This window comes from Tenrec ecaudatus, chromosome 3, assembly GCF_050624435.1.
Source record: "Tenrec ecaudatus isolate mTenEca1 chromosome 3, mTenEca1.hap1, whole genome shotgun sequence".
Lineage (NCBI taxonomy): Eukaryota > Metazoa > Chordata > Mammalia > Afrosoricida > Tenrecidae > Tenrec > Tenrec ecaudatus.
In genome coordinates this window covers 111827044-111844545 of record NC_134532.1, presented here as the reverse complement: position 1 = coordinate 111844545, position 17502 = coordinate 111827044, and positions in this window count along the sequence as shown.

Here is a 17502-nt window from a genome sequence, read left to right as displayed (position 1 = left end):
AGGTACAGTGGGCTATTAACCAATGGCCATCAGCCACTCTGCAGGGAAAGATGAACCTTTTGACTCCTGTAGGGTCTTCAACCTCAGAACCTCCTGGGGGCAGTTCTACTCTGTCCTACCGGGCCACCATGGGGCAGTATGTTTGGTTTAGGTTTTGTGGGTGTGGTGGTGATGTGCAAGCTAGTCTTCAGCTTCTTGGGCCACCTCTGTCAGGCCTTAGTTACACAAACACAGAAGACAATCCACGGTGGTATAGAGCCAAACAGCAGCTGGGACCTTCACTCTAGTTGGATGGATGGGCTTCCCTCTCCAATATTTTAAGTTCCGTGGCTATTTCTATTGTATTGTATTACTCCCAAAGCACCATTTGCCTGTGTAGGCTGAAAATAAGTTGGACAGACTTTTAAGAAGGATGGCTTGCTGCTTTCACATTTTATTAAAAATAATTCTTAGCAAGCGTTCTTTAAACTCTGATGTCAAACATAATGCAAGGTTGTCACAACTATTTCAGATAATGCTCCTCCAGGACAACTTGAAAAACTATGGCAACAACCAAAGCCATTGTGTCTTCATAGGTGACGGGAGTCGGTGCCTTAGGGAAGTTGGATGATTTAGCAACCATGCTGAATGCTGATCAGCCTCCCTGCAATCACAAATTTCCTCTTCCATTCTAGCAATGGGAATTGAAAATGAGACATAGCTTTCCAGGTTTAACACACATAATGTTATATTCCCTTGCCCAAATACATTTGTATCTTGGTAGTACTGTATTTTCTTTAACAATGAGGAATGAGCTCACTCCTGACCCAGCTACCAGACTTAGTACACCTAAACTTACAGTAAAAAAATTCATGGAAATCCTGGGAATTTATCCTACAACTGTAGTTGCAGACATATTCTAAGATCTATTTTAAACATCTTACTGCAATGCTGTTTGTAATCATGAGAATTTTAAAATATTCAAAATTAGGTGAGTAGATATGATAACCAACAATATTCTGACAGTAGGCGACAGATAACACAGTTCAGTGATCCCTGAGAGAAGGGGACATAATCAATCTAGGGTTCTTCCTATTGTCCCACCATGAAAGCCAATTTGTGTAAAGTCCCTCTCAAAGCTATTCCTAGTTTGCTTGCTGTCATAGATTGAATTGTATGTCACCAAACAACATGTCCACTTGACTGGGTCATGATGCTCAGTGATTTTGTAGTTACGTAGCGATCTGATGTGACCAGCCAATCAAATGTAAGGGAATTAAGATGGAATGCCCTATTTTCAGGATACAGCCCTCATTAGTTATAGGAGAGTTTCCTTGGGGTGTGGCCTGAATAATCTTTTATGTTACAACAGATGAAAGAAAGAGAAGCAATCAGAGAAAGACAAGGAGGCCATGCGAGGAGAACAGCATTTGGACTAGGGGTTCCTGTGCTGAGAACCTCTTAGACCCAGGAAATGATGGTTGCCAAGACACCCAGAGATGTCAAAATAAAAACAAAACAAAAAACCCTTGGGGTCCACAGATATTGAAAGGAGAAAAAGTCCTTTCTTCAGAGCCAAAGAAAGAAAAACTCTTCCTCTAGAGTTGGGATCTATAAGTTGGAGTTCAAGCTCTCTAACCATCCCTTGTCTGTCAGTTTATTGATCTAGCGTGGCTCATATGTTGCTGTAATGCTGGAAGCTAAGTCACAATCGCCTGTAACCACTGTGTACAGCTCCTGCAACAGCGACCACCATGGTCCTCTCCAGGCTTGGTCAGGGTGCACACAAGCAAAATGATTCACTTTGGGGAATATGGACATGGGAAAGCTACCAACTGAGACACTGAACTCAGGCTATTCGGAAAGGAACCTTGGCTCCTGGATATCCGGAGCATGGCCTAGCAGTGAGAAGACTGGGTTTAAAGCAGCCATGTCTCCTTGGCCCTCTGGTCTCTGTATCCAATTGGAAGAGTCATGAAGGAACAAAAGGGACCCACAGGAAGTGCTTCCATTGATTGCCTGGGTCCAGAGGAAGCAGTGTCCTGTAGTTCCCTTTTTAAGTAACTTATCGTCAAGGATTGAACTGTGTTCCCAAACCTGTGTTAGAATGCTCACCCCATACTTGGGAGCACACTCCCAGATGTCGATGAGACATTGTCCGCAAATGTGCTCTGCCCTGTCACGAAGCTGCAGACACAAGACAAGAAGCACAAGTGGAGGAAGACGGACACCATGTGATGACTCACGGAGTGAAGGAATGACAGGACCACAGAAGCGGAAAGACACCGAATGCTTTCCTAGAGCCCAGAGAAAGGGGCTTCATTTTTAGCTGCTGCCTAGTCTTCTTAACTCCTCACCGGGGAGAAAGCACATTTCTATTCTTATAAACCATCCATGTGATGTATGGGAAACGGAGACCTGGGAAGAGAGGGTATGCGGACACATTCTCTATCCTCATATTTTAAAAGTCTTGGAAGTCAAGACTCTGGTGGAGGAAGGCCTTCACTTCCGTGAGTTCGAGGTGCATCCCAGTCACATTCTCCTAAGGAAACATTATTCCCCACGAGGTCCCCCATAATAATGCCAATTTTAAGGTGCTTCTTGCAAACACATAGCCGCTTACTACACTCTTGCAGGTTAGCTGCTTGAAGGCTGTCTGCCTGAAGGGTATCTGCCATTAAGGGCAGTCAGACCATCTAACCCTTAGTACGGCCCACTCCATTCTGATAAGGAGCCTAGACTGTTCCCCAGGAGAAGAGCGCAGGGACCCTTAAGGTCAAGCTAGCTTAGAGATGACCAAGGTCAGGCTGCAATCTTAACTCCAGAATCTGCCCCTCTGTTACATATATACCTTCCTGTCACGTGTAGGCCTCTAGTTACCTCCCTTCCTATTACATGTATTTCCCTACCTTGTCCCTTTCCTGTTACAGGTCTGCCTCTAATACAACCTCTTCCTGTTACGTATGTGCGTGACATACTTGCATGCCCGAGATTACAGAAGCTTCTGAGAGAATGCATTCCTTCCTCACTCTGGTTCCAACTGCCACAGGAAAGGTGAGCACTTGCCCGTCTTGGCTTATATTTCTTTAATTTACCCTTCAATTACACAACTGCCCTGAGGGGCCCATGCAGTTATGGAGGCTGGTTCCCCAACAGTGTATTATTTATGTCATACCAGCTCCAAGAACCAGGACACTTAGAAAAGTAGGGAACAGGAGCAAAATCAGCCAGACAAGGGATGCCATGGGGGGTTCTCTTCTGGATTAAAGAAGAAGAAGAAAAGTTGTATATACTCATATGGATATTGAAAGCTATTAAGAAAGTGTTAGAAAGTGTTTGAGAAAGTGAAAGATTCTTAGCCATTGGAGAAGTCCGACACAACACAGTTGTCCGGCTCCATTGTGTCACATGAAGGTTCCTAAATTCAACAATTTGTGCTTCTTGACAAAGTTCCACGTTGTAAAAAGAAAAGTTACCTAAGCCAACGTCTAGGGTTTCGTTGGCGCCTCGGTGGCTTAGCGGGCTGCTAATCTCAAGGTCAGCAGTTCAAATCCACCAGTTTCTCTGCAGGAGAAAATCAAGGCTGCCTGCTCTTGTAAAGGTTTTGGGAGCCTGGGTGGTAGTGGTTATCCTTTGGGCTATGAAACGCAAGGTCAGCAAGTCGAAACCCCCAGCTGCTCCTCAGGAGAAAGATGGGTTCTCTACTCCTGTAAAAAGTATTGTCTTAGAAACTCACAGGGACAGTTCCACCTTGTCTATGAGTCAGCATCAGCTTGATGGCAGTGAGTTTGAGAGGTGTCTTTCCTCGGTTTCCAACCCAGAAAGAACTCACTGTCTTTGAATTCACTGTGGCCCTACTCAGAGTTTCCAAGGCTGCAAGCCTTCATGGGCACCGATAACTTCATCTTTCTCCCAAGAAGTAGCTGTGGGTTTGAATGCTTCCCTGTGGCTAGCCGCCCAAGAGAGCTACTGATGGCATCTCCAGGGCTCCATGTTCTTGAGACAGCCTTCGTAAGAAATTGGTGCGTGATTTGAATGGAGACGACTCTCGTCTTGTAAAAACGAGGTGCTGCATTACGGATTCTGTGGTTGCTGAGAGTCTCCACTGAGTCGATGCCAGGGCGTGGCGGTCTCATGTGGGCAGAGAAGAACTGCTCCACTGGGTGTGCAAAGCGATGACCTTTGAGGAGCGGAGCTCTAGGTCAGTCTTCTGGTCCGTGGTTTGAACCACCAACCTTTCCACTAGCAGACGAACACTTCATAGTCCCAACAGTCCATGGGTCCCCAACCCCCCTGCCATGCAGGCAATTCTGCTCCTAGCGACACAGAAGCGTTCCGGAGCCTGTACATTTCTAGGGGTGTGAACAGTCTCACCTGCTTGCATGGTCGGCAGCCCAACACCTCAGTCACAGGCCCAGAAATCTAGCCACCACCCAGGGATGCCTTAATTATTCATAGGAATACTAAATGGCTGTATTCACTTTTAAAAGAAACTAAAAAAAACCCTAAAGGTCATCAGAAAGGAGAAAGAGGGAATCATTCCTATTAAAACTCATGGATGCAGCTGGTGGGGGAGGGGGAGTCGGCATTCTGCATCACAAAGATATTAATGTCTTGAACTCAGCGAGGGAAGTTTTATTTACTTCTGCTACCACTGGATAGATAGTTCCAGAATGCTAATGCTTTTCTTATTTTCCTTCCTGATTAAACTTTGAGGTAAATTGTATTATCCCTGTTTGACAAATGAGGGAAACCAGGCTCGGGGAAATTAAAAAACTTGTCCAATGCCATGCAAATACTGCCTAGCAAACTGGGCAGACCTGGAGGACCACATCCCCCCAGCCCCCACCCCGTGATGCCCTGGAAGCTGATTGGCCAGTTTGGAAGCTCTCTTTTGCCACTTGTGTAAAACACTTCTCTCAGGCTCTCTGTTTCCTCAATAATAGATGGGAGATTCCAGTGAGCCCAGACCATAGAGAACAATATCTGCCAGTGAGCAAATGCTGAATAAATGTTGGTAATTCTTACTCACTGCTTTGGTGCTCTGCACTGGGCAACGTCAGAAGATGCAGGACAAGGTCCAGAAATTCATTCACTAACCATACTAAGGGTGTTTCAGGAGGCACTCTTGGGGCACAGAGATTTAAGCACTCAGCTGCTGAGTAAAGAGTTGGAGGTTCAAACCCATCAGATGTTCCATGGAAGAGAGATGAGGCTTTCTCCTGCTTTAAAGATTTACAGCCCGAGACACTTTACACAGAGCCATGCTAAGTCAGAGCCGGCCTCATGGTTTGTGTGGAGGTGGTGCATTCTGGACTAAAGGGTTGGTTACTCGAAGCCCTCCAGAGGGGCCTCAGAAGGAAAGATGGCAATCTATTTCTCCACATCAGCCAGGGAAAGCCCTGCTGGGGGACAGGTCTGCTGCGGCCCTCAGGGGCTGCCGATGCGTGAAATCGACCGGACAGGTGTGCAGTGGTGACTGATGAGGTGCTTCAGAAAGAGTGTTCTAGACATAGCTAGAACATCATCTAACTCAATTTTAAACTTTAAATTCTACAATGTAGCATGAGTTCTCTTCTGCTTCCCAGCTTCTGTTCCTTTTTGACAGGCTCTTCTTCTACAGGCACTAGTGCAGGAAGCACTCCTTGACAGGTTGCCCTGCATGGCTTAGTCATGAGCATATAACAAGATCTTAGTATCTAAAGAAGAATCCGGCAGCTGCCCAGTAGATGCCACCTCCTGCTGACCCCTGTGTGGCACTGCCAAACCAGACTGCCTCCAGAGGGTTCCCAAGGCTAAGATTTGGAAAAAAAACGAATCACCACGTCTCTCTTCTGAGGCACCTCTGAGTGGACTGGAACCACCCACCTTCCAGATAGTAGTTGAGATTAGCCATCTGTACAACTGAGAGACACGTGGGGTTTTCCGTAGAATTGTTCACTTAATGTCTAGAGCCGCCATCTACAGAAGGCCAGACGCTCCTTTAGCCTCAGTGCCCATATGATGCCTGGCATTGGGCGGTAGTGAAAAGAGTAACTGGTAGTGAGGTCAAATGAATGACGGACAAAGCCAGTTGAAGTGACTCATGAAGCTATTTACGGGAAGTTTTAAACATAGCTTTCTCAAACAAGACGTGGAATTAAACCAGAATGAATGAATCAGTATTTTTGTGAGCTGATCTGTAAAATGTAGCCTTTTAAAGTTAAGCAAAACCTAAATGGATTTCCTGACATCCCAGACACGTTCGCTTCGTTTCTGTTTGTTTTTCAAGAACCTGTGAGGAGTTTCCATCCCTCTGACACGCCTGTGCCCCAACAAGGCCTGTTGTTCAGTCTCACCCTTGCCTGGCGTCCCCTTTAAGAGACTGAGGACATTTACATTTTAGTGTTATATTTTCTAGGAACGTGCCTAAATGAAGGCGGGTGGGAGAAAGTGTTTTGTTTTGCTTTCTTTGTAAACCATACTATCATTGTTTCATTTCAAACCAATATGAAATTACCCTTTTCAAACATAATTCCCCTCAAAAACTTTCTATGGGGCCCTTGGACCCAAGTGGTGGTATTTTCGATCATCTCACGTGCATGGGACAGCTGGACAATAAATCAGGGAGGTTGAAGAAGAAGGGACACCGGCAATTGTGGTGTTGGAAAGAATCCTGCCAGCCTGTGGACTGCCAGGGAGCAAACACATCGGTCTCGGACAAAGTACTGTCTAAATGCTCTTTAACGCAAGGAGGGTGCAACTTCATCTCACGTTCTTTGGACAAGTTGTCAGGAGAGACCACTCCCTGGAAAAGGACATCGTGCTTGATAGCATAGATGGAGAGCCGTTAGATAGATAGATAGATAGATAGATAGATAGATAGATAGATAGATAGATAGATAGATAGATAGATAGGAAAGACAGACCTTCCAGGAGGTGGATTGACACAGTGGCTGCAGCAATGGGCTCCAGTAAGACAATTCCAAGGATGGTGCAGGACCAGGCAGCGTTTCCTTCGGTTGGACACAGGATTGTAATGAGTTGGAACGGACGACAGTTCCAACCTAACTATAACTGCAACATTTATTCCCCAATTAAGGAACTTAATATCGACTGAAAGAATAGAAATACCTTTTGCTCATTGTAGCAAGTACAACTGAGTGATAATTCTATTCAAGAACATGCCTGTGGATAAAAAAGGACCTTAGACATGTTTGGCTCACACTCAGGGATAAAGTTATTTGGCTTTATGGATATCCTGCACTATTGAGCTACTAACCACAAGGCCAGCAGTTCAAACCCGCCAGCCAGTCCTCAGGAGAACGGCGAGGGCTTCCGTTCCCGTGAAGAATGACCGTCTCAGGAACCCAAAGGGGGCATTCTACCCTTGGGCACTGCCATCATTTTGCCATGAGTATGAATTGACTACATGGCACTGAGAGAAGGAGAGAGAGTGGGAAACAGGTAACATATTCTTAACATTGGAATCTACACAATTGCTGACTTAACAAGACAGAAATCTTTTAAACATAAATTTCACACTTTTATTCTGTGAAAGAATTGAACTGCTAGTTGACTCTCCTTGAATGAGTCAGTAGTCTGGGACCTGAAAGCAAGCACCCTATTTGCTCCTAACAGATTTTATTAATATCTAAGTGGGAAAATTTAAAAGAAGAAATTATATAATATCTAAATGGGAAAATTTTAAAGAAGAAATTAAATAGATAAATCCAACAAGCAATACAGGAAAATTTTCAGTTAAATAACCAGAAAGTAGACTGATAGTGTAGTCATATCCTTCAGGAATTTAATGTAGACTTTGAAAACAATAAAGTCAAGGTAGCAAAAGAAAAATGTGCATTTACTAGTTGTAGAAGAGGATCAGGATTTAAAGAAGAAGAAAAAAGAAGCCTCATTGTATACTCAGCCCGTTAAATAAAGCCAACCAAGCTCATTGTCATTGAATCACTTCTGACTCCTGGTGACCCTCTAGGGCAGCGCATAACTGCCCCTGTGGGTTTCAGCAACTGTACTTCTTTATGGGAGCAGAGTGCCTCATCTTCCCCCGAGCCCACTGTACACATCGGAATAAACAGCTTCTCCAACTTCTCTGCTCTCTCTGTACACTCACCATAAAAATGCCCTTAGAAGTAGGCGGTGAGGCTTAATGTCAGTGAGGAACTATGAGATCCTTGTATAAAAGATGAAAAGGAATTTCAAATAGAATAACTATAAAATGATTAAAACTTAATGTTCTTTAAAAACAACACAGATGTCTAGAATAGATGTGTTGGTGACAGGTCTAGTATCATTTTAAAATTATTTTTTATTTTGAAGTTAAAAATAACAATAAATTCTAGGAAAGATTTACAAATGCATCAAGCAAACTCACTTGACATTTATCTTTGCTTAGAAAGAATCCACAGGACTAGGTAATCACAGAAAAGTTCTAGTTGCTTAGACAACAGGACTTCCTTTTAACCCTGAATACATGAAAGATTTATCTCATGATAGCAAAGAGAAGAGGATGTGAAATTAAAATTCCTCAAATTAGACTTCTACCTTTCTGCATCCTCGGGTCTTCTATTCCATGGCATTTGCACAGTGTGGAGCATTAATTCCTGTCTAAATTATTTCTTTTATTTATTCTTTATGAATGAGATTTAGTCTTCTCAATGTCAATTAATTTGGAAAAAGTAGAAACATAAAGAGTTGCGTTTAAAAAAATAACCAGACACATGAATATGCAAATAAACATTTGTTTTGCCAAAGTGTTCTTCAGTTTCACCATTTCAGAAAAAAAAATGGATCTATCACAAAATTATTTTAAATAATTCACTTCTCCAGTGTATCTGAAGGAATGTTTGACTGCCCCATTTTCAAACAGTCATCTTGTGGTGTGTGTGTATGGATGTGCGCACATGTGGGGTGGGGCGGAGAGAGAGAGAGAGAGAGAGAGAGAGAGAGAGAGAGAGAGAGAGAGAGAGAGAGAGAGAGAGGCACTATCACGGAGCACAACATGAACGCATGTTGTTGTTAGGTACTACGGAGTCAGCTCCGACGCATGGCAACCCCGTGCACAACAGACCAAAGCGCTTCCTAGTCCTTGGGCACCCTCACCATGGTTATGTATTCAGTGGCAGAGCTTGCATACAGGGGGGAAAGTGGTTAGACAGACCCACACATCAGGATGCAATGGGTGACAGGGTCTGGGGATAAGAAGGTCAATTGGCACAGCAGTTCACAAAGACAATAGTCTACATCCTCTTTTGTCATCTTAAAGGTCTGTGACTCTAAGTCACGGAGGTGACTTTGTCCTATAAAGTGAAACTTTTGGTCTCTCCGTGTCGGTAGGAAAGAAACCCAAATGCACACTAGACTCACTGTCCTCGAGTTGATTCTGACTCCTAGAAGCCCCATAAAGTGGGGTAGAACAGCTCCTGTGAGTGTCTGAGACTGTGACTCTTTACAGGAGCAGAAAACCTCTGTCTCCTGCAGAGCAGCTCGTGGTTTCCAATAACAGCCTGACACTTAACCCGCTGCACCACTAGGGCTCTTTGGATAAAAGAGGAGTAGTGAAAATTGGAAGGCATATGGAAACAATCAGCCCAATGGACGAATGGACTACACAAACATCAGTCTCCACCATCCTGAGACAAGAGGTACATGGTCCCGGGCTCCCGCTGCCAACCATTGTGCAAAGGATCACATTAGAAGGTCCTAAATAGAGTGGGAAGAAAATGTGGAACAACAAATGCAAAATCATAAAAAAAGACCAGGCTTACTAGTTGGAAACAGAAACTGGTAGAATCTCCGAAACAATGATTCTCACCCTTTGGTCTGGCCCTGCACTCACCCTGAGAATTCAATTTTGAGCCAAGCTATACACCTTAGATGGATCAACCATTTGAAATTGAAAGGGAAGAAGCATTTATCTAAGAACACAGATCAGAGGATTAGGAAAGAAGGCAGCAAGAAAGAGCAAACACAGAGAAGCCGGAACATAAGGCTACACCGTGAGCATTACAATCAATGACCCAAGTCCCATGGCCTCTGAGGGTCCGCCTCACGCTCACACTCTCCGTGTTTTTAACATTGGGACAGTCACGTGTTCTTAAAGAGTACAGTGGACAAGATGGACAAGGTGGTACTTTCGGGTAAACATTGACTGCTAACTGCAAGGTTGGTGGTTCAAATTCACCAGCCACTTAGACGGAGAGAGTTGAGGGTCTCTACTGCCAAAAGCAATTACAGCCTTGATAACCTCTGTCTTACAGGGGTCTATGGATTGGGCTTGATGACGGGTTATTTTGGTACAGTGGAAGAATAGAATTATCACTCCATTCCCAGCTTTGCTTGCACTGAGTTAAAAAATGGCATTCATGTTTTACTTTTTCTTTTTTTTCTCAAATCTTCTCAAGATGATATAGCAGATGCTACAACTATTATTGACTGGGAGAAACAGAAATTCCATACACCTAATTTTAGGTGAAAGTCTATGGAACAGAGAAAATAAGCTTAAGTTAAATTTTGGTGACACATTCATAAAAATGTGAAGCCATTTAATTTCCCTGGGTTTTACAGAAAACACCTTTAAAATGCCGCAAACATGTCTAATAAGGCATAAACTGAAATATTAGCTGTCTATTTCCTTGAAATACAACTTAAACTTGAAGGCTAGGACAAGAAAACGTCACATTCCTTTCCCTTGCGAAGGAAATTGCATATTTCCTTTGCAAAACTAAAGAATACATGGTCTTCCTAAGAGTGTATGTGACTGTTTTGTTTCAGGTTCAAGGTGTCTATAAATTTTCATGATCGTCTAAAAATGAAAAAAAAAAAAAGAAAACCATTAACCGTCAGGCACACAGGTTTTGTTTTAAATCATCATTACAAACAGAATTTGAGCTCTATCTCCTGCCTTTTTCTCAGTATTACCATGATATATGGAATTTAAAAATCTCTCTTAGAATGAATACACTTGCAATTTATGTGTTTTCTTTCATTCTGTCAATGTTCTAAAGAGAACTTAATGTTCTGTTGTTACCAGCATTTGTGACGCCAATGAACATGTATTTTCCAAAGTGGAAAAATAGAGCTGGATCCTGGGCAGTTTACTGCTGATGAATGGGCAGTGTTTGGTTTGTGGCTGAAAGGGTCCCCTAAGCTCTGGCTGCGACATTCCTTTTATTTGAGCACTGAGTTGATTCTGGAAACACAGAGCCCCTTTAAAACATAGGTCAATCAAATGTCCAGATATTTACTCGAATGAGAAGGACAAGTTTAACAGCAATACCCAACAAAAGGGTTTTATGTGTATTATCCAGGTAACCCTCACATTGACCTCGTTAGGTAGAATCCGCAATTGTCCCCCTTCCTGATGTCTTACAGATGAGAAAACCAAGGCCCCCCGGGGAGCTGAAAGGCTGGCAAACCCCCACAGTCTCTAAGGGGCAATCTCCTGCTCTGAATGCGCAGACAGTTCGAAATAGAGGCAAGGATTTCTTCCCATGAAGAAGATGAATGAGCGAGACAAGGTGGGAGAAGTCACGGTGGGGGGAAAAATACGTATTCTGTAAGTGCTGCCCTCCTTATGACTTCAGAACACAATCCAAGATTTTGGAACTTGAAAAGGCAAAAACAAAAGGGAAGACAAAGCGGAAGGGTCACAGAATTTCAAAGGACCACATCAAGAGCTCTGCTGGGGACAGGAAAGTCCCCAGCTCAGCTTGCTGGCTCCTCTGGGGCTGTTCCAGCTAGAGGCTTTCTTAGCTGCCACTAGGGCTTTGCTGGTCTCTGAGGAGGTTCCAGGTTAAAGGGATAGTCAAGGCTTTATGAGGAATGCAGGATACCAGACCCAACTGTGAGAGAATCTTAGTGCTTTGTCCAATGCACAGGTAGACTGCATGGGTAGGTGTGGGCAGAGATGTGGCTATATTTTTCTTTGTTTCCCCTCAGGATTAAGCATACAAAAGATGTGTAGGACCAGAACTGTCAAGTGTCAAATGTAGTGAGGTGAAACTGTCATACCCGATCATTTGATTTCCATTTCGACCGATCTAAAGTTAATGTTTTCTCCTTTCTCTTTGGTTGAGGCTTTTCCTCTTTTGTCTAATCATTGTTGTTAGATTTTTATTCATTTGCTTCCTTTCAAAAACGTATGATTGTGCTTTATGTTGTATGACTCTCTGCATGTGAAATCCAGGATAGGTGGATCAACAGTAAGTGGCTGGGGGCGTGGCAGGGCAGGAGGGGGTAAATGGGGAGCTCACAACAATGAATATGAGAATAAAATGTTCTGAAATTGGTTATGGGCTGGTTGCACAAATCTTCTTGATATGATTGAATAATTACATTGTTGAATTAAGAAGTATATGCCAATAAAATGATTCAGGAGAGAATAAACTAGAATGCATTTTAATAATAAAATGTCAAACATAGCATTTTCTCTACTCTGTACGTATTTATAAGAAGATATGGTTGTATTTCATACATAGGCTTATTAGAAAGTAAGATATCCAAAATACATTGGGAAAATGTATAAAGAGTTTCTATTTCAGGCATCTTTAAAAAATTAAGCTACTTTAGTCATCTGCACCATAACTTCTCTGCATTTCAGAAGTATACACAGTATATTTAATAGGCCTACAAAAGCATTAATGACATAACTGATTAGAATAATTTTAATGCTCTCCAAATTAAGAGAAAATACTGTCATCAATAGAACTCACCTTTTGCCCGTTCATCCCTGGAATGCCAGGCGCTCCGACGGTACCCTGAGTAGACACATGATGATATCGTAAGTACACGATGTTTCATTCTAGTTTATATTGCACTGGTTTGTCTCACCTTGCTACAGCATTCTGCTCTATCATTTTGCATTCCTTAGAATCGTAATAAGAATGCTGATGGAAGCCTTTTCTTCCTAGGGAAGGCTATTTCCCACCTTCTATAGTCTTTCATCTAAACATATACTGCAGACTATGTATGCTTCACGGCCCTTATACAATGTGCAAATGTATAATACCCTAGACCCACTGCCACCGCGTGGATTCTGACTCCCAGCGGCCCCATCTGGGCTGTCCATGGCTGTCAATCTTTGTAGGAGCAGACAGTTTCACCTCCCCAGAAGTGGTGGCTGGAGGGTTTAAACTGCCAACCTTGGAGCTAGCAGTCCACAGCTTACCTGACTGTGCCACCAGCTTCCCCAGAAAGAGGGGAGTTAAAATCTCACCTTGTTTCTAAAGACAGACTGAACTCATATATATATATGTATAAAGTCACATCATAAACTGAGATCCATACCTATCAAAAAGCTGTAGGATTACATGTTGGTGGTTTTAAGATACAAATAGGCTTAATTCTATCTGGGAAAAGCCTAGCAGTGAGTGTAGTAACAGAATTTCTTTGAACTATGTGTTTAAATGCTATAAAGCAAACCCTCTGCCATCAAGTTGATTCGAACTCACGGCGACCCTATCAGGCACAGTAGAACAGTCCTTCGGGTTTAGGAGACACTAAATCTTCAGGGAAGCAGCAGCCTCACCTTCCACTGTGGAATTGCTGGTAGGCTTAAACCCTTGACCTTGAAGTTCGTCAACAGCTCAATTTGTACCACCAGGGCTCCTCTCAGAAACCAAAAGGCAATGAAAGAACACAATTTTTTGTTCCTCAGAGAAGTAAATAAAAGATTGCGACAAACGCACATTTCCTGTATTTGAGCCATTTCTCCTTTCGCTTTCAGGGAGCGCATGAAGGTGTCTTCCTAAGTGGGCGAGAAAGGTGTCAGAAAGGTCCAATACCGATCAGGAACAATACAACTTGGTTGTATTGTCCCCAAATAAAAATCTGTTCTGTGTGTTTGTGTATGCACACACATGCATGTGTGTGTGCGTCTGCGTGTACACATACTGAAATAGGGATGGTTGGACAGAGGTAGAGTAACCTGAGAAGAGAGAGCTAATTACTATCTTGGACAATCTAGGACATTGAACCGGACACAGACACATTAGCCAACGTTTTCAAATAGTGATGTCATTTCCTTCCATTCGGTCCAATTTTTTTTTTGAGTCTGGAGAAACCATTTTAACATACAATGTGCTTATTCTTTTTCTAACATTAGAGAATGGGTTTTTAATAGATGCACGATTTGACATGTCTTTAGAAATAATTGAAGAATTATTAAAATAGCATTTATAAGCAAAACCAATTAAATGGCGACTTCCTTAGTGCGCTCCCTGATTATATTGAGTGGGTCACTAACGGGCTTCCTGGGCCCGAAGCAGTAATTTTACCCGGGCTGCACGTGGATTAGGGGAGCTTTACAATTTCACACCGTACTTAATGGAGACGTTATTGCCAAGGACAAAGTGTTCCTACACACCCGTCTGACAAGTCGCCGGCTTTTACTTGGTTTGCAGGATTATGTTTCAACAGATGCCACATGCAGCGCTTGAGGGATAAAAGTGTCTATCTTTGCTGGATTCCAGGGGTAAATAAGAATCACTTTTCCACCTGTTATGACACTATTGTTTTCCTTCGTGTCTGTAGGTCACATGTGCCTTTTCTCCCTCCATGGGCGGCGGGGTGGCTGATGAAGACTTAGTGGTGTTCTGCCGCCGTCAATATGCTTCAGGCTGTGGCACTGGTGTGATGCTGGAAGGCTCAGGTTCTCACCATCAAATTGTAACGGTCCATTCTGATGAGTGTGACTAATGATGGGACACGCACTTCTCCGGGTGTCTCCACAAAGGGAGACGCCAGCGAGGGACTTGAATGCAGCCCCTCAATGCCTAGGTCTCTTGTTCTGGGTAGTTCTACGGTGGTCACTTCGTAATCATGCATTGGAGAAAGACGATGCGTTTAACGTGCAAGGTCATGGGAATGTCTCCATTTTAAGTTTTGTTTCTATGGCCTACTGGTATGTGAATTAAAGCTTCAATAAGCTATAAATACAGCACGGGCAGGATAGAATCCACTTTGTACCTCTTATATTGTTTTAGAATCACGGAGTCTATTAGAAATCTAGCGGCCAATGCGGTATAACTGTACATAGTTTGAGAATGCACACAGCAGAACAGCTGCTTCAGCCTGGTCAACAGCAGCGCATTCTAGTCACCTCTATGTTGGCCATCACACAACTGGAGTGTAATTACGATCGCTGTATATTTTGTTTGTACTCTACCTTTTGTCCAGGAGCACCCAGAGGACCCTATAAAAGAAAAAGGAAATGATCACAATATTGTAACCACGTTGGCTTCACCAATTAAACCAATCTTATTTTGAATGCCTCCCTTTGTGCTGAAATCTGCTACTGTTTTGTGCATCAAGAAAAAAAAAAGTCTCTGTTGGAAGTACACAGTGGATCTCTTCTCGTTTGCTTTCATTTAAAGACCATTAAGCCTGTGCAGTAGGATTCTGATTTTATTTCCCTTTAAAGAATATCTTTGCTGTTCCATGCATCTGTTTCTTCAGATACCTGCAAATCTATCACATCCCTCTCACTGAGAAAGCTAGAGATGCTGTGAGCATCGGTTACAACGCAGTGCGGGCCCCTGGCAAATGGACACATTACCTAGCTTCTGCATCTGCCAAAGCTCCGTAAGCGGATTTGCAAAGGAAATACTCGAATATCATTACAAAGAGACATGTTTTGTTTTATCCTTCCTCTTATGAAATGCGTCCAACTGACCTGCACAGATACTTGTTTACAAACTAGAAGATGCCAACATCAACCGAGGCACCTCGTGTGGACCAAAACGGAGAACAAAAGATGCTTCCGCTCTTGCTTATACTTGGATACTGAGAGGAGGTGGGAAAGAAATACAATATTTAGAGAGATGAATGGGAATATTTATACATAAAATGGAAATGTGGCAGTTCTGAGATTTGGCAGGTTTTCAACTACAAAGTCAGTGTCAGGGGTTCTGTTGGCTTTATTTATAGAAAGGCAAAGCTCTGGGGCTGTCTGCTGTGAGCGTTTGCTGGGAAAAGCACCCCCAAAATTCTGAATAATCACGTCCATTTGTAAATGAAAATAGTAAGCACTTTTGCCTAATTTTAAAAGACTGCATTGAACTATAATATGTTATTAGAGATTATAGAGGTTCCATCATATTTTTTATAGAAAGTTCTTTATTCCCTTACAGTTATATATGGTTACCTTATTTCTAATGTGTGACATTTCAACCGATCAGCCTCTTGCACTCACATTCAGAAACATTAAACACCAAGGGTGGCCATTAGTGGAAAAATTTGTCAAGCATATTTTTTTAGGAAAAAATAATCTATCATGTTCAGGACTATTCGGGAAATCTCTTCTCCATAAGTTATTTTGTCATCTTCCAAGATTTCCCACAATTCCTGTATACACTTGATTTAAAGTTATTAAAAGTACACCATGCAATTCTGCCTTTCTACATTCCTTCTTGATGATCTCAACCCACCAATTTTGGGGGGTTGCCTTTAGAAAACCAAATAATAGACCACCAACTTCTTCATGAGTTGGCTACGTGACAGGATCAGACATTCCCCTACCTATCTTACTCACCCCTTCTTATTTACTTCCTTGTTTTAGATTTTGCTAAGAAACTAGAGACTATCACGTGTACATTCTCATAAAATTATGTCCCTTACCAATCTACGTGGCTCTCCTTTCTATGTAAGAGAAGGAAGAGTCCCCCCTGATGGACTCTGGAATTCATCCTTGCCCTTTCCCTCAGGAATTGTTCTCCATCAATTATCCCTGCATCCTGATCAGAACCTCCCCCTCTCCACTGGCTCCTTCCTCTCCGCACATAAACATGTTTAATCACTTCCTCACTTGGGTATATTGTTTGGGAAGTGAATGTTTATGCTAAGTACGGGCAAAATTTGAAGGGTGTGCTGATAGCAAATCTGAGGATGAAGAAAAGACTTGTCTTTTATCATTATCTCTGATTCTGTTTTCCCAAGAGCCTCCAGGGCCTTTACTTTTTAAAATGTTTAGGTTAGAAAGGAAATCATACCAAAAAAACACACATTAATTCAATGTTTAGACTCAGTCTGTAATGCTTCATTCACAAAGGTTTGTATCTCACTGTAAACCTAACTTTGCCGCTTGAAAAAAATCCTGTCTACTAAAACGGGATCTTTCATTACATGAGCAAATTGTAAATCAAGTTTTGGCTTGAGAGTAACACACTTGGTATTTTTTGATTTGTTCTGTGTTACATAAACACATAAAATCAGAAACTTCATTTTCTCACAATTCTTAGGTGCCCAGCATTAAATTAGTTGTCTATTTTATCACAATATTTACTGAAAGTTGGCCATAAGGGAAGTAAAGATAACATTTTTTCCCACTAGGAAACTTCTACTACTTTTGTTAAATCATTAATTTTGAATGGTGCATACATATCTTATAGTTTATCTCTAGCCATAGTGCCAAGCAGATAGCCTCGGCTACCAAAAATGTACCTAAACTTTGATCTCATCGGTAGGAAAAAATGGCAAAGTGTCAAAGACAGCAGCCTCTATTACTAGGCAGGAACTGAGAGTAAC